At 37.2% G+C, this 21661-nt stretch overlaps 1 protein-coding gene and 1 long non-coding RNA gene across 2 annotated transcripts in view; one reads left to right on the top strand and one right to left on the bottom strand.

The window, feature by feature from the left end:
- Positions 1–21661, top strand: part of LOC123874076 (ski oncogene) — a 133565-nt gene that overhangs the window by 104164 nt on the left and 7740 nt on the right. The gene's annotated exons all lie outside the window — the stretch shown is intronic.
- Positions 12957–14021, bottom strand: LOC123874079. The gene is made up of 2 exons (XR_006797827.1): positions 13841–14021; positions 12957–13122 (listed from the first exon to the last, which is right to left on the bottom strand). It is a non-coding gene; the product is annotated as an uncharacterized LOC123874079 (long non-coding RNA).

Raw genomic sequence — 21661 nt, 5'->3', positions numbered from 1 at the left:
TTAGACGGCCAATTTTCAGGTATCAGGTAATCAAGGTACATAAAAATATTACTTACCTCGCGTAAATTCTCCAATTTTTTTAATTTTTAGCTGTTTTTTTTTTAATATTAATAATTAATTGACATAAGTAAACTATAATAGAGTGAGAGAGAAGTCAATATATCCTAATACATGTCTTACTCAGTCTCATGCGCGTAGATAATGATGCCCTCGCGCTCAAACCCACAGAGGCATTAAAATTTAATTTAGGGGATGATTGGCCCTCTGGATCGGTCTGTCTTCTTGTAAAAGGTTTTAAAATAGTTGTCTGGTGGACATATATAAAAAAATGGAGCATCAGAATTTACGTGCAGTTAAGTAATTACTTATTTTGGGAGCTTTAAAGCGTCTGCAAAGCAATACGGCCGACGCGGGAAGTGTCTGGGAGTATTGGCGACACATTGTAAAGGATATTGCCTAAAATATACGTAAAAATCAGTTTGGAGAATTTACGTGAGGTAAGTAATGTTTTTATGTACCTTGATTATCAGTTACCTGAAAATTGGCCGTCTAAGCAAGCTAGCACGTAGGCTAGGCATGCTTTCTTAGTACTTACTAACACTACTCAATCTTACATATTTCCTGTGTCAGAAAATACGTAACCTCTGGTGGTCCTGGGATAAAAGTAATAAGAAAACCAGAAAAGAGCTGATAACTTCCAAACGGCTGAACCAATTTTTTTGGATTATAGCTAAGAACACTCTCGATCAAGCCACCTTTCAAACAAAAAAAACTAAATTAAAATCGGTTCATTCGTTTAGGCGCTACGAGGCCACAGACAGATACACAGATACACAGATACACAGATACACAGATACACAGATACACACGTCAAACTTATAACACCCCTCTTTTTGGGTCGGGGGTTAAAAAATAATAAATATTACGATAAGAAAATAGCAGATTTGCAATAAAGCGGAATTTACATTACGACGTTAGTGGCACGACACGACAATAATTTCACTATTAATTGCACGTGTAAACGTCTAATTTCGCAATGCAACATTACGAAATTAGCAAATATCGGCCAAAAATTCCAAAAATCGGCCAAGTGCGAGTCGGACTCGCACACATGGGTTCCGTACCATCTTATTCTCATGGCCCTTTGCTTGGACCGATGCCAAAAGGTTTGTTAAAAAGATAAAGGTTTTAGTTGCTTTATCATTTAAGTAGGTACTAGCTTATGCCCGCGAGTTCGTCCGTGGTCCGCCTAGAATACACAGACAAACCCCTATTTTACCCCCCTTGGGGATGAATTTTTAAAAAGCCTTTCTTAGCGGACCTATCTGTCAGCCTGATCCGTCCAGTAGTTCGAGCTGTGCGTTGATTGATCAGTCAGTCAGTTTAATAATTGTGTTTAGATTTCATTTCCTTTTTATTTAAATTAACTTCCGTCTAGTTTTGCGATGTTAGTTTATCTTTGTCGATAAAATTACGAGGACGTAGATAGATAAATAATAATTAATATGTACCTATCTACTTAATTAATATAATTATCAATTTACGGAAGTAGATATGATAATCCATACTCTAATATAAGTGTGTCTATCTGTCTGTCTTCACTTTTTGTCTGCTTTTCACGGGCCATCCGTTTAACCGATTTTGACGAAAGGTACGTCTATTAAGTTAGCTTGCATCCCAGTTATGGACACATTATGGTATTTTTCCCCGAGAAATCAACAAGTTCCCACGGGACTCTTATATAAAATCTAAATCCAGAAGATGAAGACCATAGCTATGTGACTAATCGCAAAAATGCTGTACTTTGAAGTAAATTGTTTATTTTTCTAAAGCATTAACAGCTATTAAATACATGCAATTAAAAACTTCAGTTTGTGAAGATTATAAGGGCCTCTTTTAATTTTGTATACATTATCCCAATAAAAAAAAAAAACAAGTTGAAAACATTGCTGTTCGCAACTTGTTCTGTAAAAATTTTCTTTAACATCTTGATACTTTGAAGCCAACCTCCAGAAAATGATATGTTTAGGTTTAGCAATCAATTCGAACTGTTAGTTTTATACTAAATGTTTTTCATTTCTTAAATAATCTAAAACTAACCAAAAAACTTCCTGTGCTATTTATTTTCTTGCAGGCGCTCTATGGAATTCAGTGTCCACTGGACTGTCATGGCGGAAGGACTGTGCGCGTCATTTCGTCGCAAAATATTATTTAAAATGAATTTAAGCTTATTATTTTTGAATGAAAGTTGTGTTTATAATCGTTGAAAAATAAAATAGGGATTTTTTCATTTCTAAATGAAGCCTGCTTATATACTAAAATTTATTCTAAAGTTACGGTTTTACCAGGTAAATACTCGGAGGTTGTCATAGATTATGATGACAGATAGTAAGTGTTCTAAATAGGTATTATACCTATGTTTTTTAGGAGATAGCGCGCCTCGTTTCGGGCGCCGTGTTCCGAAATGGATTTCGTAGTAGTGCAAGTTTGGTGCAAGCCCCACATGACGGAGGGGTATGCGTCAGGCATTTCCTGTGTACAAAAAAAGACCTATATTTCGGATCCATTTTTCATCACTGACATCATGCACTATTCAAAGACTGGTCTTCAAGCATTGAGGAATTTTGGACGAGAGACATCTCGAAGGTTCCCGAAGGCTGCCTAACTGAGTTAGATTTGTCGGCTAGCTAGCTTTTTTTGAAATTGGACCTACTTAGCTGGATTGTGTGTTAGAGATTTCTTATGAGATATTATATGTACATAATAATATAACCATCATAAGAAAGCTCAGATTCATGCTGCGGGCAATGGGGAGAATCTAAAGGTTGGAACGCCATTTCGGCGGCCGTGTTTCCTGCCATATATACCTTAGATACCTGCATCTTAATAGGCATAGGCATCTTCTAGGTAAGCGTGCTCCAACTTGGACCTCATCATTGCTTTCTTTAAAGCATGATTATCGTCAAGCGCAAGCGCAAAGATTCAGGCGGCGCAAACCCGTAGCATGTGGAAGACCCTATTAAAGACCTATGTTCACTGTGGACGTCTGTCGGTTGATGTTGATGATTGTCTTTAGTGCAAGTAGTTCAGTAGTTTCAGAGTTTATCGATAACAAACAAACAAACCTTTCCTCTTCATAATATATGTACTTAGTAGCGCAAACTTGGAAAAAATCTCGTGGAAACTCTTTGATTTTCCGAGATAAATGTCATTTTACCTGGCAGCCCTAATCAATTTTATCACTGATAATAATAACTAATTCATAACCGTTAAACCTAAGAGTCAAAATCTCGTTTTTCTAGTCGAGTTCCGTAGGCTCTTTGAACCCACCGCATTATTATCCCAAGAAAACCTACCATTAGATGTAGGAATAATGGAAAGAGGTCACAACCCTCAGCAATAAAGAATACGATGCGGAGAGAGATGTCACTCTCAAGGTCTTTAAATGTATCCATGCAAAAAACCACGTCGACTGGTTGCTCCGTTGCAGCGTGATTGAATATTAAACCAACAAACACTTTCGCATTTGAAATATGGCCAGTGATTATAAGAAACAGTTTAAATCTCTCTCTGCTCTCCGAGAGACGTTAGGCAAAGTGAACACGAATTATGACACTTCTGTGTTCTTATACAAGCTTAGGTCTCTCAATTTTGTCAATTAATGTCAAATTTCTTTCTCATATCAAAACCTAGTAAGTGGTTTAAATTCAAGAGAAATTTAGGAACACACCTTTGAGAACATGGAAAACTTGCAGGTATGCAGGTTTCCTCACGATAATTTCCTTCGCCGTTAAAGCAAGTGATATTAAATTGCTTAAAACGCACATAACTGAAAAGTTAGTAGTGCGTGATTCCAGGATCGAACCCCCGACCCTCGATTAGGAGGCGGACGTTCTAACCACTAGGCTATGACAGTTTTTAAATTAAAGGGGTTTAAATATTTTAGTGTGAAGACTGGCCTACACATTTATTCATTACATGTGCATCATTTTCTTTTTTAGGGTTCCGTACCTCAAAATGAAAAACGGAGCTCTTAAAGGATCACTTTGTTGTCTGTCCATTTGTCCGTCCGTCCGTCAAGAAAACCTATACAGTACTTCCCGTTGATCTAGAATCACGAAATTTGTTCTCGGATTTATTCCTTTACTTGGGCTATGAGAGTTGAGACCTCTCTACCTGCCCATAATTCTAGGTTAACGGGAAATACCCTATCGGTTTTCTTGACAGACACGACAGACAGACAGACGGACAGAAAGACAGACAACAAAGTGATCCTATAAGGGTCCCGTGTTTCCTTTTGAGATATGGAACCCTAAAAACATTATGTAAGTATGCAAAGTATTTCCCTTGCAAACCATATTTAACAGTTGACATGTAGAGGTCATTGACTTTTCCTATCTTACTTTTAAGTTTTAATGCATTATTAAGTATTTACTGTTTTGACATGGTATTTAGATAATGGGTGATATTTATTTTATTTAATCTAATTCCTTTGAAAAACTTAGTAAGGCGCATTAATCTATAAAAAACCTAGCCAGTTCATAGACTTACTATGTTTTAAAATGCTCAAAGCGACTTACTAGCTTTTAATTTTACTTTAATGTGGGTGTCCTTACAATACAACGGGACATACTATGAAAGTTAGGCTTATGACATAAAACGATCTTCGGAAAAATGACATTTACTTTGTTTTGATATGGGGCGGTCGATATAATTAGGTACTAGGGTAAAGGCTCGAGTAAATGAACAGATTGGACGTTTTTACATGTATAAAGAACTGGAATAAAAAACCGGCTGATATACCTTTTTTTAAATATTTTCTTACAAATTCTTACACTTTTTTCAATTTCAATTTCAAAACCGTGTTCCGTTCAAACCGTTCAAAAGTGCGTGTGCGTGCGTCCATGTGTGTGTGTGTGAGTGTGTGTGAGTATATACTTGTCTGTATGTTTGTACGAGTGTTTGTGAGTGTGGTATTGCGTTGTATAACCACATTAGTAGCGAACAGAGTCAAAGCTTCATACATGCGCGCTACGATAGGTACACTACTACAAGCTTGAGGCGCGTGTGTGCGTGAGCACATGCCCTACGTCGCGTACGGAGAGAAATCGGTTTATACCGGCTCGGCCTGTGCTCAAGCTCAGGGGCTGCAGTACACGTCGCGCGTCGTGTTTTCATTTAATTTAATGTTTAAAATCTATTTTCTTGAACTGTCATAGATTTTGTTCAAAATCAATATCTGAGGATCCCTAGGATCACAAAACAGGAAATTGTTACCAAAACTTAAAACAGTTGGCACCATTTTGTAATTCTTTGTTAATTGACCGATTTCGTTCAAAATCGATATTTAGAGCTCCCTGGGATCACAAAATAAGAAACTGTTACCAAAATTTAAAAAAGTCGACGCCATTTTGTAATTCTTTGTTAATTGACCGATTTCGTTCAAAATCGATATTTAGAGCTCCCTGGGATCACAAAATAAGAAACTGTTACCAAAATTTAAAAAAGTCGACGCCATTTTGAAAGTCTTTGTTAATTGACTGATTTCGTTCAAAATCGATATTTAGAGCTCCCTGGCATCACAAAAAAGGAAACTGTTACCAAAATTTAAAAAAGTCGACGCCATTTTGAAATTCTTTGTTAATTGACCGATTTCGTTCAAAATCGATATTTAGAGCTCCCTGGGATCACAAAAAAGGAAACTGTTAACAAAATTTAAAAAAGTCGACGCCATTTTGAAATTCTTTGTTAATTGACCGATTTCGTTCAAAATCGATATTTAGAGCTCCCTGGCATCACAAAAAAGGAAACTGTTACCAAAATTTAAAAAAGTCGACGCCATTTTGAAATTCTTTGTTAATTGACCGATTTCGTTCAAAATCGATATTTAGAGCTCCCTGGGATCACAAAATAAGAAACTGTTACCAAAATTTAAAAACGTCGACGCCATTTTGAAATTCTTTGTTAATTGACCGATTTCGTTCAAAATCGATATTTAGAGCTCCCTGGGATTACGAAATAAGAAACTGTTACCAAAATTTAAAAAAGTCGACGCCATTTTGAAATTCTTTGTTAATTGACCGATTTCGTTCAAAATCGATATTTAGAGCTCCCTGGGATCACAAAATAAGAAACTGTTACCAAAATTTAAAAACGTCGACGCCATTTTGAAATTCTTTGTTAATTGACCGATTTCGTTCAAAATCGATATTTAGAGCTCCCTGGGATTACGAAATAAGAAACTGTTACCAAAATTTAAAAAAGTTGACGCCATTTTGAAATTCTTTGTTAATTGACCGATTTCGTTCAAAGTCGATATTTAGAGCTCCCTGGGATCACAAAATAGGAAACTGTTACCAAAATTTAAAAAAGTTGGCACCATTTATAATTCTTTGTAAAGTGACTGATTTCGTTCAAAATCGATATTTAGATCTATCGATCGATATTTAAACTAAGCAATCACAACAAAAACAAACTTTGCCATCTTGTTGAACAAATACCTATTGTTTATTAAATTGTATTCTTCTGTGCCAACCCTACCAAAATAGTTATAAATTTTGCTCGCTTCTTAGAAGCTTTGCCTCTGTTCGCTACTCTGTGGTATAACACCATGTTAGTAAATCTTAGTATATTTTTAACCGACTTCAAAAAAAGGAAGAGGTTCTGAATTCCTCGGTATCTTTTTTTTTTAATGTATGTTCCCCGATTACTCAAAGACGCCTGGACCGATTTGGATTTTTTTGTTTGATAGGGTATACTTCGCAGGTGGTCCCATATAAATTTGATGAAGATCTGATGAATATCTTCCGAGATGGAGAACGGAACTCCTCAATGGATAAGAGCAAATTGCTCGCGATCAGTGTAATATCTTAGTAAACAGTAGGGTTTGGCAAGAGTTAGGGTTAGGGTTTGGTTCGGGTTGTTTAGGTAAACTGAGTATGGCATACTATAGTACAGTGGGGCCACTAAAAATTGTAAAATAAAAAATTTTCAAAAGAAAAATAAAACCGACTTCAAAAACCACAATCACTAAAATTTTTTTTACTTTTTAGTGTTTGTGGTTTTTGAAGTCGGTTTAATTTTTCTTTAGATTTTTTTTAAATATTTATTCTGGTATTCTTCTTTCTTGGGTATCCCCATTTCTCTCTGTCTTTGGTACTATCAAGCTAATTTTCTCTCGCGATTTGCACAATAGCATTAGACTAACGCGTCTTCGGTCTACCTATTTTTCTTTTACCTGCTGGACCTGGCCAAGGGGAGATTTTTCCTGTCCTTCTTTCATCTGTAAAAATCGATACAATATGACCATTTGCATTTCAGTTTTAGGGCATGTCTCAAGGTGTCTGTAGGCTTTGTCTTTTTTCTTATGTCTTCAATTCTCACTTTGAATATTTTTTCCTTAAGTTATGCTCCTTGCCATCGCCCTTTAGCAAGTCACTTTTTCTTTTTATATTCTTTGTCTGGACCCATGTTTGGCTGGCATAGGTAAGGCATGGCAGGATGCATGTATCTGTAACGGATCTTTTAAGATGTACTGGGTAAGCTCCTTTCATTCTTTCCTTTTGTGCCCAGTACTTGTTCGAACTGATGTTAATCCGTCTGTCTACTTCCTCTTCTGCACTTGTAACGCTGAATGAGACTTGTTATTTAAGATACATTTAGGAGCATAGGTATTGTAGTTCCAATACTTAATTGTATTTATTTGCCTGTTACTATAAATATGGCGGCTGATTGAATGAGGCCGATTGTTGTACCTCTGCGAAACTGTTCAAAAATAGTAAACTGAAGTAAGTAGGTACTACTTACAAAATTATGTCGCTTTTCATTGATAAATATGGATTTCGAAAATTTGACCACATTTCCAAATTTCGCGATATATAAAGTGGCTTCCGATTCCGAATCATTTCACTGGCATACAAAATTCAACTTTTTTGTTTTATTAGGTTTTGAAACTGTTTCTTACTAATTTGACGTCGCTGATTTCAGATCTACTTTAATTTTTTACACAGCAGCTCTAGTTTTTGAGATACAGGTACCCCCATATTTTGCACTATACTCACACTTTGTATGTTCACACTTTATTAAGATCACACAAGTAATTTCCAAAATTTATCGAGGTGTTAACATCAAGAAGAACATCTGCAAGTTATTCCAATCATTTTTGTACCATTTGGTGGCGAGTACGTATTAAAGAATGTCGTGCAAGTGGGTCTAACTTTGTAAAACAAGCATACTCGGGCTACTTTGAGAACCCATTAGCAGCTAACAGCAAGGCCTGGACTCCAAATTTTTATATGTGGAAGCTGTATTTCCTCATTGCGTTTATGAGCAAATAAGAATAGACCCTACTTTTACTAAAAAAAGTCTTATAATTTGGCGCGAACCATCTAAACACCATGATGATTATTATTTCTGCATTGTGAATATAACCAGAAGAAACAGCAAAAAAATTGTTCCAAGCGACTTTATTGTAACTTGCAGTCTACAATTAGAACGATTCTGACTTCTGGTGATAAATCTGTACCTCAGCCCCAACCCAGTACCTCCAATCTACTTCAAGAACTTTCAGAAGGTAGTGACGATGTAGTGACTTTTACATCTCAACTTAGACTATTTAATCAAAATGATTTGGACCACTTAATAAGAGATCTTAGATTGTCTAAAAAGCATCAGAACATGTGGCCTCTCGGCTCAAAGGAACAAATCTGATAACATGTGTTACGGTATATTGTTCTCACTACTCTCAAAACATTCAGCAGCTGATGTTGCACTTCCAGCGACTTGGGTGCAACATGGGCATTAAGTTTCATTTTCTCTGTAATCATTTAGACTGTTTTCCAGAAAATTTAGGTGACTTTCAACCTAAGATAACTATACCAAAGGGGATAATATCATATGAAAGGGCTCTATTATACATTCTAAAACAGGTTTTATTTATTATTATTATGTAAAATAGTTTTTGATTTATCGCGCAAAATGTAGAAAAAAATATACAATAAGTCAAAAACTGTGAAAATCTGACAATTTTTTTTGAATTCCAAGCCGAAAATATATTTAAGAATTTATTTATTAATAAGAATCGAGAGTTTATGCACTAGATAGAGTTCGTTCATTCACTGAAATTCCCAGTTCATTTACTGGCAATTTATCCGTTTCTTAAATAAAATAATTTATAATAATTAATACCACGCATTTTATTTGATTTTTTGATATTTAAATAATTTAAGAGTGTATACCTACTGTGTACAGACACACAAAATATAAAAATTATATATAGAACGATTCTCATATACCTTAATTTTAGGTCAATGTCAGGGTAGTCCTTATTCGTTCATTTACTGGATCTTTTACCCTCCTACGTCAAAATACTAAAAGTCCGCGTAAATTTCGCAGATTGAAATGTCTGCTTGATTAATTGTCAATAGAGGGTCATGACATGTCAAAATTGCTAGTTTGAAGGTGAAATCGTCTATGTCATTCGCAATGGTTTTCCTCTGAAGTCTCGGACGTCATCTATTTTGTACCTACGGAGATAGCTTGGCATCCTGGAGATGGAAAAAGTATAGGTACTTTTTATCCCGGAAAATCAAAAACTTCCCACGACGGGATTTTTGAAAAATCCACGCGGACGAATTCGCGGGCTGATTCTAGTCTAAATAAAAAAAAAAGTTCTCATTTACTGATTTACAATGCCCAGCCCAAAACTTTGGACCTAAAAACTTAAAATTTTGCACAGAGGTTCTCTAACCTACCTACTCATAGGCAAAGCCGGATTTCTCGATATTCCCACAGGAGCTAAGCCGCGGCGATCACTAGTAGGTACCTACCTATATTATAAACTAGCTGATGCCCGCAGCTTCGCCCGCGTGGATTGGTCAGATCCCCTGCAGCATCAGGATTGAGGAGTTGGACTCCAATTTTTTTATGAAACAATGTCGCAAAGTTCCTCTATCGATTAAAAAAGAAATGACGCAAATCGGTTCAGAAATCTCGGAGATTTCGGTGTACATAGGTAGAAAAACACAACTCCCTTTTTGAAAGTCGGTTAAAAAAGTAGCCTATGTTACTTCCTGGTCAATTCTCTACTTGTCTGTGAAAATCCGAAAATCCCGTCAAAATCGGTTCAGCCGTTCCCAAGATTAGCCTTTTCAAACAGACAGACAGACAGACAAAAATTTTAAAAACGTGATTCAGTTATAGTATCGTTCAAATAACCATATGACCTTAATATGCGGTAGTTATTTCGAAATTACAGACAAACACTCCAACTTTATTTATTAGTATAGATGCGAAAGTGTGTTTCTTCGTTGGTTTATTGGTTTGTCCTTCAATCACATGGCAGCTGAGCAACGCGGATCGACGTGTTTTTTTGCATGGTTAGGTATAGTTAAAAACCAAGAGTGTGACATAGGCTACTTTTTATCCCGGAAAATTGAAGAGCTCCCACGTGATTTTTAAAAACCTAAATCCACGCGGACGAAGTCGCGGGCGTCAGCTAGTTGTAAATAATTACTGCAAATGATAACGCATAGTCGAAAACTTTACATTGTTTTCGAATAATTCGCACAAGAACACCCAAGGTGATAGTTCTGACTTTGATAAACTGATAAGGTATACAAAACAACTGATAAGTTATCAAAGCTCTTATCGCCTTACAGACTAGCACGTAGACAGTTGTTTGTCTAAAGTCGAAAGGTTTTACCTTGTTTACTCAAATTGGTAGGTACCTACTTGCAAGTACGGGTTTTTACTCAATTACACTATCACACTAATATCCATACTATCCATACTTAATATTATAAATGCGAAAGTATGTCTGTCTGTCTGTCTCCTACCTTTTCACGACCCAACAGTTTAACCGACTCTGACGAAATTTTTTACAGGGTTAGCTTATATCCCGGGGACAGACATAGGCTACTTTTTATCCCGGAAAATGAAAGAGTTCCCACGGGATTCGCAAAGACCCATCCGCTTAACCGATTTGTATGAAATTTGGTACCGAGGTAGTTTGCGTCCCTGTAATTGACATAGGCAACTTTTTATCCCGGAAAATCCGGATTATGGAATCCTCAGTGCGCGAGTCTGACTCGCACTTGGCCGGTTTTTTTTAAGCAAGGCGCTAAAAATACGAGTTTTCTTTCCCCTTTGAAAACGAAATTCTCTACTTACTATGAGAGCATTGCACGTCTTTAAATGCTATATAAAGCTTGTAGATTTCGTTCTTTACTAGCCTCCAGAGCCAGACGTGTTTACAGCAAGGCCAAGCAAAATCTTCAATGAGTCTATCGTTTATTTTAACTGGCGGCGCCATTACTGTTTTATCGCCCCATCCCGCGGCCAAATCTTACGGAATGGACTGGAGTTCATTAGGTGAATAAAAACATAGATAAAAATCCTTTGACTTTGTTTGTCCCGCCTTGTTCATTAAGGGCCGGCGCACATAATATGGCGGAGTGCAGCGCAGAGCATGCCCGCGAAATTTTCTAATCGCGTGACACATTATGCGAATTCCTACCAGAGAATGCGCGAGCACGCGCGGGACTGCGCGCGGATGCGCGAGTATCCGCACGGATGCACAATTGATTTTAGATATTATTTCAATGAGGACAATGTCGATAAAATTTTGACTGTGAAAATGCTCTGCGCTGCGCTCTGCTATATGTGCGCCGGCCCTAAAGGTTCCAACGCATTTGAGCTGCGCTGCGCGACGCGAAATAATTAGTAATAGTAAATATGGCTAGTCCTCAGACAAAGCATCAAGGTGGACCTGTCAGACGAGTATATACCCGAAAGGATCAAAACAATAAAACAAATCTTATGTATGAATGAAAGGTTATGTTTCTTAATTTGCGCTCGCTACAGACTGTTACAGCCGATCACAAAGCGATGAACCATAAAATAATGGTTTTCTACACACCTTCAACACCTTTTAAAACAGAAAACTTAACAAAAACTTGTAATATTCGCAATAAATTACTACCAGAGAGGCTTGTTGGGCACAGTTATCATCTGTGCCCAACAAAAAAAGCTAAACTATGTATGACAAACACAAGAATGTGTTTTTTGCCTTTATCACTCTTTAGAGATTTATTATACTTATTTTACTTAGCTTGCTCTAACAAGGTATTATTATGTATTTTTAACCCCCGACCCAAAAAGAGGGGTGTTATAAGTTTGACGTGTGTATCTGTGTATCTGTGTATCTGTGTATCTGTGTATCTGTGTATCTGTGTATCTGTCTGTGGCCTCGTAGCGCCTAAACGAATGAACCGATTTTAATTTAGTTTTTTTTGTTTGAAAGGTGGCTTGATCGAGAGTGTTCTTAGCTATAATCCAAAAAAATTGGTTCAGCCGTTTGGAAGTTATCAGCTCTTTTCTGGTTTTCTTATTAAGGTGCATTGGGGCAATTCCGATAGAAATTTCTGCGAGATGACTAGAGGTGAACATTTCATTTGATTATTTGGGAATGCTCTATTTTACGATTCTAACTGTTTTAGATCTGCATAGATATTGAAAAGCCTTTGAAAAGCATAAATTATATTTTTAAATATATCGTTGGATTTGCTAAAGAAAGTGTTTTAAATAAAGAACCATATTTTTGGGTTATAATGGATAATTGCGAACTATCACGGGGTAATTCCGGAAGAACTCAAAAGTCGCCTTTATTGCATTTCAGTCAGAGTTTACATTACATTTTCCATCGTAATTGCCCCATAGATTTTGATATTGTAAGTTTTTTAAATAATAACCGTTAACTTGAATTCCTATAACTTTGTATTACGGAATTACCCCAGAAAAACCTTGATTTGTTGTGATACGTGACAGTGGTTCTCAACATATCATTTAAGATTTTAGGAAATTTACAACTGCACGATGAATAAACAAAGTTATTTTTAAGTACTTACTTATTTTCTTAATGTCTTTTAAAGAATGTCAATAATAAAATAAAACAAAAATTCAGTGAGATCAACTTTTATTTTTATAAGTAAGTACGTAATTATGTAGATATTCTTAGCATATGCGGTAAGCTCCCCATTTCTTACTTTCTGTATGGCAGTGGCTAAATCTTGAGAAGTGTATGTTTTATTTTTCTTTTTTAAATAAGTACGAGGCATGATGACACTGAAAAAAGAAATAACTTTTGTCAACACAAAAAATGCAATAATTAAGCAATAACTGAGGAATACCATAGACATACAACTGCAGAACCGTTATACACCATTCAGTGTATTAAGGGGAAAAAATGGTTACGGTTTTGAAATCGGTATCCATAATAAGGGATTGTGAGAGGCGGGGGGGAGGGTATTTTTTGAAAAGTGGGGGTGACTCTACACTTCTCCCTCATCACTCCTCACCTCTCACAACCCCCATTATGGAAACCGATTTCAAACCCAATCCAAAAAAATAACTAGCAAAGTCGACATGGTACAAAACAAAGTTAAGAATTTTAATTAAACCCCGACCTAACTTTCATCACACATATCTAAGAGCATTCCCATTAATTCACCTTTCAAAAAAAACAAAAAAAATTAAAATCCGTTCATCCGTTGGGCAGCTACGATGGCACAGACACACCACACACACATACAGAAACGTCAAACTCATAACATTCCGTCATTTTTACGTCGCGGGTCAATAAAACGATACACTTTGAGAACTATTGGCAATTACAGTAGGAAAACGTAAGTGGGGTTATTGCGAAACAATCATATCGAAATAAACCCGGAGGGGTAAATCAGAAAAAAAAATAAAAAACACAGTTGGAACCTTATTTTCCTATTATCATTAAGCACAAAACAAAAACCTATCATAAAAACAAACAAACATTGAAATAACTTACCAGGATTTCGAGAAAACTATCTTGGGGTTATTACGAATCACCAAAATTCGGCGCGAAATCACTTCTCTTGAATAATTTGACGACACTCGCGTGATGTTAGCGCGAGCGACTCGCAACGTCTGTCGCGACAAGTAAATCTAAGATGGCGCTTTGCCTAATGTTGCCAGCAGGAATATATTGCTGCGTTTGGTAGACTTTTTGCACTTTCGGAATATACCCATTTTCGAAATAGCCCCAATGCACCTTACTTTTATCCCAGGACCACCAGAGGTTACGTATTTTCTGACACAGGAAATATGTACGATTGAGTAGTGTTAGTAAGTACTAAGAAAGCATGCCTAGCCTACGTGCTAGCTTGCTTAGACGGCCAATTTTCAGGTATCTGATAATCAAGGTACATAAAAACATTACTTACCTCACGTAAATTCTCCAAACTGATTTTTACGTATATTTTAGGGAATATCCTTAAAAATATGTCGCCAATACTCCCAGACACTTCCCGCGTCGGCCGTATTGCTTTGCAGACGCTTTAAAGCTCCCAAAATAAGTAATTACTTAACTGCACGTAAATTCTGATGCTCCATTTTTATATATGTCCACCAGACCACTATTTTAAAACCTTTTACAAGAAGACAGACCGATCCAGAGGGCCAATCATCCCCTAAATTCAATTTTAATGCCTCTGTGGGTTTGAGCGCGAGGGCATCATTATCTACGCGCATGAGACTGAGTAAGACATGTATTAGGATATATTGACTTCTCTCTCACTCTCTTATAGTTTACTTATGTCAATTAATTATTAATATTAAAAAAAATCTGCTAAAAATTAAAAAAATTGGAGAATTTACGTGAGGTAAGTAATGTTTTTATGTACCTTGATTACCTGATACCTGAAAATTGGCCGTCTAAGCAAGCTAGCAGGTCTGTAGGCATGCGTTCTTAGTACATAGTAACACTACTCAATCGTCCACATTTCGTTCGTCAGAAAATACGTGACGGCTGGTGGCCCTGGGATCTTTCACTATTGTAACAGAGGTTCATAATATTATGTCAATTGGCAAATGTCTAGTTGTCAAGATGGACGTTGCCTAGATACATAATTATTTATTTGAAAATAATGTTTTGGAAAACTCCGATACTTTGGATCGTAGGCGCGGAGTTTCTAATTTATAAAATATTATAATCACAGTTAAACGAGAAAACATCAATTCAATTATAATATCCAACAGTCAACCAAAGGCCACGAACAATCAACCCAAACCCAAACCATAGTCAAACTATTTTTAGGGTTCAGTAGGTATCTGTAGAAAAAAAAAGATGTAGCCTCGACTGTTGTAGTCGCGTAGGTGTGCATGGCACCATTAAATATCGTAGGAGGCGATGACCCTCCGCGCGGCTGAGGTTCCCGCATCGTAGTCGCTTTGTCGCGCAGGTTTGGATGATGCATTAGGCGCACCTTCTTTTTATTTTATCTGCTTGAACTCAGCTTATTTCATCCATCCATCTATCCATCAGCCTGTAAGCGTCCACTGCTGGACATAGGCCTTTCCAAGAGCGCGCCACCAAACACGGTCCTCCGCCTTCCTCATCCACCCGCTCCCCACCACCTTCTGCAGGTCATCGATCCAGCGGGCTGGAGGTCGTCCCACACTGCGCTTACCGGTACGCGGTCTCCACTCCAGAACACGTCTGCCCCAACGGCCGTCGGTTCTGCGACAGACATGGCCTGCCCATTGCCACTTCAGCTTGCTAATCCTTTGAGCTATGTCGGTCGCTTTTGTTCTCCTGCGAATTTCCTCGTTCCGGATTTTATCCCTGAGAGTAATACCCAACATAGCTCGCTCCATAGCGCGCTGAGCGACTTTTAGTTTGTGGACGAGGCCAACTGTCAGTGTCCACGTTTCTGCTCCATACGTCATCAGCTTATTTACTTTGACAAAATACGTTTAAAATTCATCATCATCAGGATCAACCCATCGCCGGCTCACTACTGAGCACAAGTCTCCTCTCAGAATGAGAAGCTACCACACTGGAAAAGCACGTATTGGCACACCTCACGCACCTTTGAGGGAGCATTATGGCCAACTCTCAAGCATGCAGGTTTCCTGACGGTGTTTTCCTTCACCAATTCGTTGTCTGTCTGTGTGTCATCTTTCAAGAGAATCAAAACTTATAAATTGGGTACTTCCCGTTTACGTAGAATCATGAAAGGCAGGTAGCAATATCTTATAGCCCAAGCACTCTACTCCTGTGGCCCAAGTAAAGAGAAAAATCCGACAACTGAATTGTCATTACATAAAAAAAAACTTGTACGGAACTCTTCATGTGTGAGGCAGACTCGCACTTGACCGGTTTTTGAAAGTTATGTCAAATAAAAATTTGACATGCAATAACAAACAAAATGAAATACAAGCCACTTTATTCCTTATTTCATCGGGTGAAAGTCGATTTCAATTTAATCGTAGGTATATCTTGAAAAGCGAACTATTATACGACTACGTAAAATGGGTACATTTTTAAAGCAACGACATGTTAGAAACAGATATTTCGTTTTGGTCGTGTTAAACTATGTGAGTCATTCAGATAATTCTTGATTTAGTGATGTTCGGTCAAAAATATTTCATGGAACGTATAATTAACATAACGTTGATGTTACTTTTGAAGAGATATTAGCTGCCTTATTGGATTTATATTATTATAGAAATTGGGTTTTAGAATGGCACAAATAAACGGTAATTTATGAATAAAGTTTAAAAAGCGTGAAATAAAAATTAAATTAAAAATTTAAAAAACCCCCGACACATAAACCTCTAAAAAGTAAAAAAATAATAGGTAAATATGTATGGGCCCTTTAAGAATAGTATAAATAGTAAAGTTTTTATCCAAGCGTTCGTTGCGTCGGGGGACCGCTAAAGACTATTCTTTCTACAATAGATGACTTTCATAGTTTATCATAGCGCTTGGATAAAAACTTTACTATTTATACTATTCTTAAAGGGCCCATACATATTTACCTATTATTTTTTTACTTTTTAGAGGTTTATGTGTCGGGGGTTTTTTAAATTTTTAATTTAATTTTTATGATGTCATGTCCACCTTGATTCTTTGTCGGAGGCCTCGTCCTTTCTCAAAATCAATGCGTTGGGTATTGCTAGCCTATATCTGTAGACTTTTAAAATAAACACGTCTGACTCATTAATCTCGTAATAAACGAAATGTACAAGCTTTTAATGAAGTAACTGGTGCTCGCGGGAAAATGGCGGCCGACGAGAATTCGCGCCATTTCGTGCGCTGTCATAACAAACGCGCTCATTGATGATGACCGCAGGGTTGCCAGGTTGCAAAAACAAATGAATTAATGGATGAATGAATATACTTTTATGGTTCACCACAAAATTATTACAGAAAAACACACACAAAAATATAGCCAGGTAGTACAATTTGGCGGCCTTATCTCTTCCCAGTTAAGAAAATGGTGTAAAAGACATAGCTATAGATTTTAGCGGTAGGTGGTGCAAGTATATTAATGTATAATCCTAATCCATAATAATATTACAAATGCGAAAGTGTGTCTGTCTGTCTGTCTGCCTACCTGTCTGTCTGTCTGCTATCTTTTCATGGACCAACAGCGTAACCGATTCTGACGAAATTTGGTACAGGGTTAGCTTATATCCCGGGGACGGACATAGGCTACTTTTTATCCCGCAAAATCAAAGAGTTCCCGCGGGATTCCTAAAGACCTATCCACTTAACCGATTTGTATGAATTTGGTACCGAGGTAGCTTGCGTCCCTGTAATCGAAATAGGCAACTTTTTGTTCCGGAAAAACAAACAGTTCCCACGGGATCTATAAAAATCTAAATCCACGCGGACGAAGTCGCGGGCATCCTCTAGTATTATATAATAGTTTATTTGAAAAGAAATATTTTTTATTCAAATAAACTTTTATAAATGCTTATCGTCAGAAAAATTTATCACTGGTTCGGAATGCCAAATGATAAGATTTGTGTACTTAATGAGTACCTATTATACCTAATATTTTTTTTTTTAAGTTTTTTTAAATAATTTTGTTAACACGGCAGCCCTACGAAATGTTTTATAATCTGTCGGTTCGTTCGGTAATGGATGTCGAAGTTGTTTTGTCTATTCCTGCTGTAGGCATAATTTTACCGCCAAAAATACGAAAATACCTTCAATACCTTTGTCATAATATTGCGCAATACCACAGAATAATATAATAAGCAATACCAGCTACAGATATTTTTCAATACACATTGAAACAAAAAAATCTATAAACATTTTGGCGAGTGTTTATTGAAGAACCTACTTATTGTTCCGAGAATACATAATCAGGGGGCACGGCAGTGCCCCCGCCAAGACGAGCCAAACGGCGGCCGGGGCGCTACGTACCTTTTTCTCGAAGTGTTTCGCCGTATTTTCGACCCGTCATAACTTCGGTCTGGAAGACGCTAGAAAGCTGAAATTTTCAGTATAAGGTGTCCTTAGCAAATTTACCAAATATATCAAGTATCAAATATCTAGCTTTTATGGTTACAGATTTATTGATACCTAAAATACGCCGATTTCGTCCCTCACTGATGATCATCAAAACCTCTACTCAAAACCTCTAAGGTACTTCCCGAAGTCCTAGAAGACTGAAATTTGGTATGTAGACTAGAAATTGACTACAAACTACAGGAAAATTAAGAAATTGGAAATGCCCCCCCTCTACTCCTCTTATGGGTGAAGCAAATCAGTAAATTCTGTCGCTAGAATGCTGATATTTTCAGGATAAGATGTTCTGGGCAGATTTATTAAACGCATTGAGTATCAATTGTCTAGCCTTTATAGTTTCAGATTTATTGACAGTCAAAACTTCTAGTCTGTAATTCTAGGGTACTTCCCGAAGTCCTAGAAGACTGAAATTTGGTGTGTACACTAGAAATTGCATACAAACTACAGGAAAATTAAGAAATTCGAAATTTTCCCCCTCCACTCCCACGTATGGGGGAAGCAAATTATTTGTAAAGTCTATCGCTAGAATGCTGATATTTTCAGAATAATATGTCCTTGACAGACTTATCAAACGTACCAAGTATCAATTGTCTACCTGTTATGGTTTCAGATTTATTGCCATTCAAAATCCCTCTAGTCAAAAGTTCTAAAGTACTTCCCTAAGTCCTAGAAGACTGAAATTTGGTATGTAGGCTAGGGATTTCATTCAAACAACAGGAAAATAAACTTTTCCCAGTCTGTACATTTAAAAAATGTGTTTCCTGAACAGTCCTAAAAGACCGAAATCTGATATATGTATCTGCTTTAAAATTGAGTTGCAAGATTCCACCCAAAAAAACATAGCTACATACATTGCAAGTGGAATAAAAGCTTTTAAAAAAAGAGGTAACAATAGAGAGTGGGCCATGAAAATGATGTAGGTACCTACAAAAAATAGATCCAAAAAAAAAATCTAGGGCACCTGCCAAAAAGAAATGAAATCCCACCAAAAACATTTCATGTAAAATGTTGCCAAGACTCACAAGTTCATAATGCTTTCACTGTTAAAAAGTTATGAGATCTCTAGTAGAGCCAAGCCCCTAGCTGAGCTTAGAATTGTGCTGGCCATGGGACCTATCCCAAGTCCAAAGTATATAGCTCTTAAATGCTCTTGAGTATATCTCATTTATAACAATAAAGAACAAATAACTCTACTTACAAGCTCTGATTTTACAAACCCTAAATCTTGGTTAAAAAAGTACGGCTTGGCCGTTTAATGTTCGTGAAACTATTACATGACATAACATATTATATTAAGGTCATAAGGAATAGTTTGTTCGACAATTACTAATTTTTATTATACTTCATGATTGTCGCACAAGCTATTCCGGGCTTAAATGTCATATCAGATAAAAGTACCACGAACATTAAACGGCCAAGCCGTCCTTTTTTAACCAAGATTTAGGGTTTGTAAAATCAGAGCTTGTAAGTAGAGTTATTTGTTCTTTATTGTTATAAATGAGATATACTCAAGAGCATTTAAGAGCTATATACTTTGGACTTGGGATAGGTCCCATGGCCAGCACAATTCTAAGCTCAGCTAGGGGCTTGGCTCTACTAGAGATCTCATAACTTTTTAACAGTGAAAGCATTATGAACTTGTGAGTCTTGGCAACATTTTACATGAAATGTTTTTGGTGGGATTATTATACTCTACGTGAGTTTCCGGGTTCGAATTATTTGTTATTAACCCAATAATGTGACAATAATAAAATTTGCTATTAGGTTTTTCTCTGTAGTTGAGAAAATGGTGGTAATTAACGGCTAACGGTTGAGATCTAACTTACTCTGACTTTGTACTGCATTGACTTTAACTACATATAGTTTTTAGACAGATTTATGTGATTACTAGCTGATGCCCGCAGCTTCGCCCGCGTGGATTGGTCAGATCCCCTGCAGCATCAGGATTGAGGAGTTGGACTCCAAATTTTTTATGAAACAATGTCGCGAAGTTCCTCTATCGATTAAAAAAGAAATGACGCAAATCGGTTCAGAAATCTCGGAGATTTCGGTGTACATAGGTAGAAAAACACAACTCCCTTTTTGAAAGTCGGTTAAAAAAGTAGCCTATGTTACTCCCTGGTCAATTCTCTACTTGTCTGTGAAAACCCCGTCAAAATCGGTCCAGCCGTTCCAAAGATTAGCCTTTTCAAACAGACAGACAGACAGACAGACAGACAGACAAAAATTTTAGAAACGTGTGTTGGTATCGTTCAAATAACCATATGAGCTTAATATGAGGTAGTTATTTCGAAATTACAGACAGACACTCCAATTTTATTTATTAGTATAGATTATACCCGTTTTAGTCTTGAGTCTGAGGCCTGAGCAAAGTATATACGTATCATGAGATCTCAGATTTAGAGAGAGCGTACAGACTACAGGCCTGTGCCACGGTAATGGTATATTACCGTGCCTGTGCCCTGTACGTTGACCCTATGCCTGATGTCTCTACGCTTCTATGATCGGTTTGTTGGAGTTACTGTCCCATCGGACTATGAGAATGAGGGAATTTAGAGCACCTGCATTTGGGTACTAGTGCGTTATAATATTTTTTTTTTTTTTTTTGTTGGCGAGTTAGCGCTCATAAAAGATTACACCGTGCTCGTAACGTATCTATATATTTAGGTAATACTTACTCTAATATTTCTGCGTAGTTGTTTAGTCTCTATATGCTCTCTATACCTTGAAGAATACGTTGGTCCTGCGCGGTGCACCTGATGCCTCTCCGGTCGTGTCGGATTGCCGTTCCATGACCAGACGGACTATGTTTATGGGACAGAGCATTTGCTTGTGTTTGCGTACATATCTCTTGCTTAGTTGGCTAGTTTTCATTGAGATTAGTAGCCGTATAGTAGCAGTAGCAGCAGCATTATAAAAATAATTTAATAAAATTTCTAATTCAATATTTGAGTTCGGGTCAACGTCTTACACCAAATAAAAAAATTCATTTCGTTTACGAGCTAGAGACCTGTGACATGTTCCGGACAGACAGACAGACGGACAAACAGGCAGACAGACAGACAGCAGAGTGACATTAATAGGGCTACGTTTTCACGCTTTAGGTATGGAATTCTAAAAAGCACGGTACGGACGTGTCCTGGCTCCCAAGAGTAAAATGTCGCGGCTCAAGCTATATCTACCTCAATAAGGTATAGATATATTATATCTAAGGGGTTTGTTTCCAGTGTCGCGCGTCATCAGGGCAGGGTGAGGTCGCGTCTGGGGGTCGTCTGCACCCCGTGCGACCTACATAAGCTGAGCTCA

This window comes from Maniola jurtina, chromosome 17 (genome assembly GCF_905333055.1).
Source record: "Maniola jurtina chromosome 17, ilManJurt1.1, whole genome shotgun sequence".
NCBI classification, from domain to species: Eukaryota; Metazoa; Arthropoda; class Insecta; order Lepidoptera; family Nymphalidae; genus Maniola; species Maniola jurtina.
This window is presented reverse-complemented; position numbering and strand designations above follow the sequence as displayed.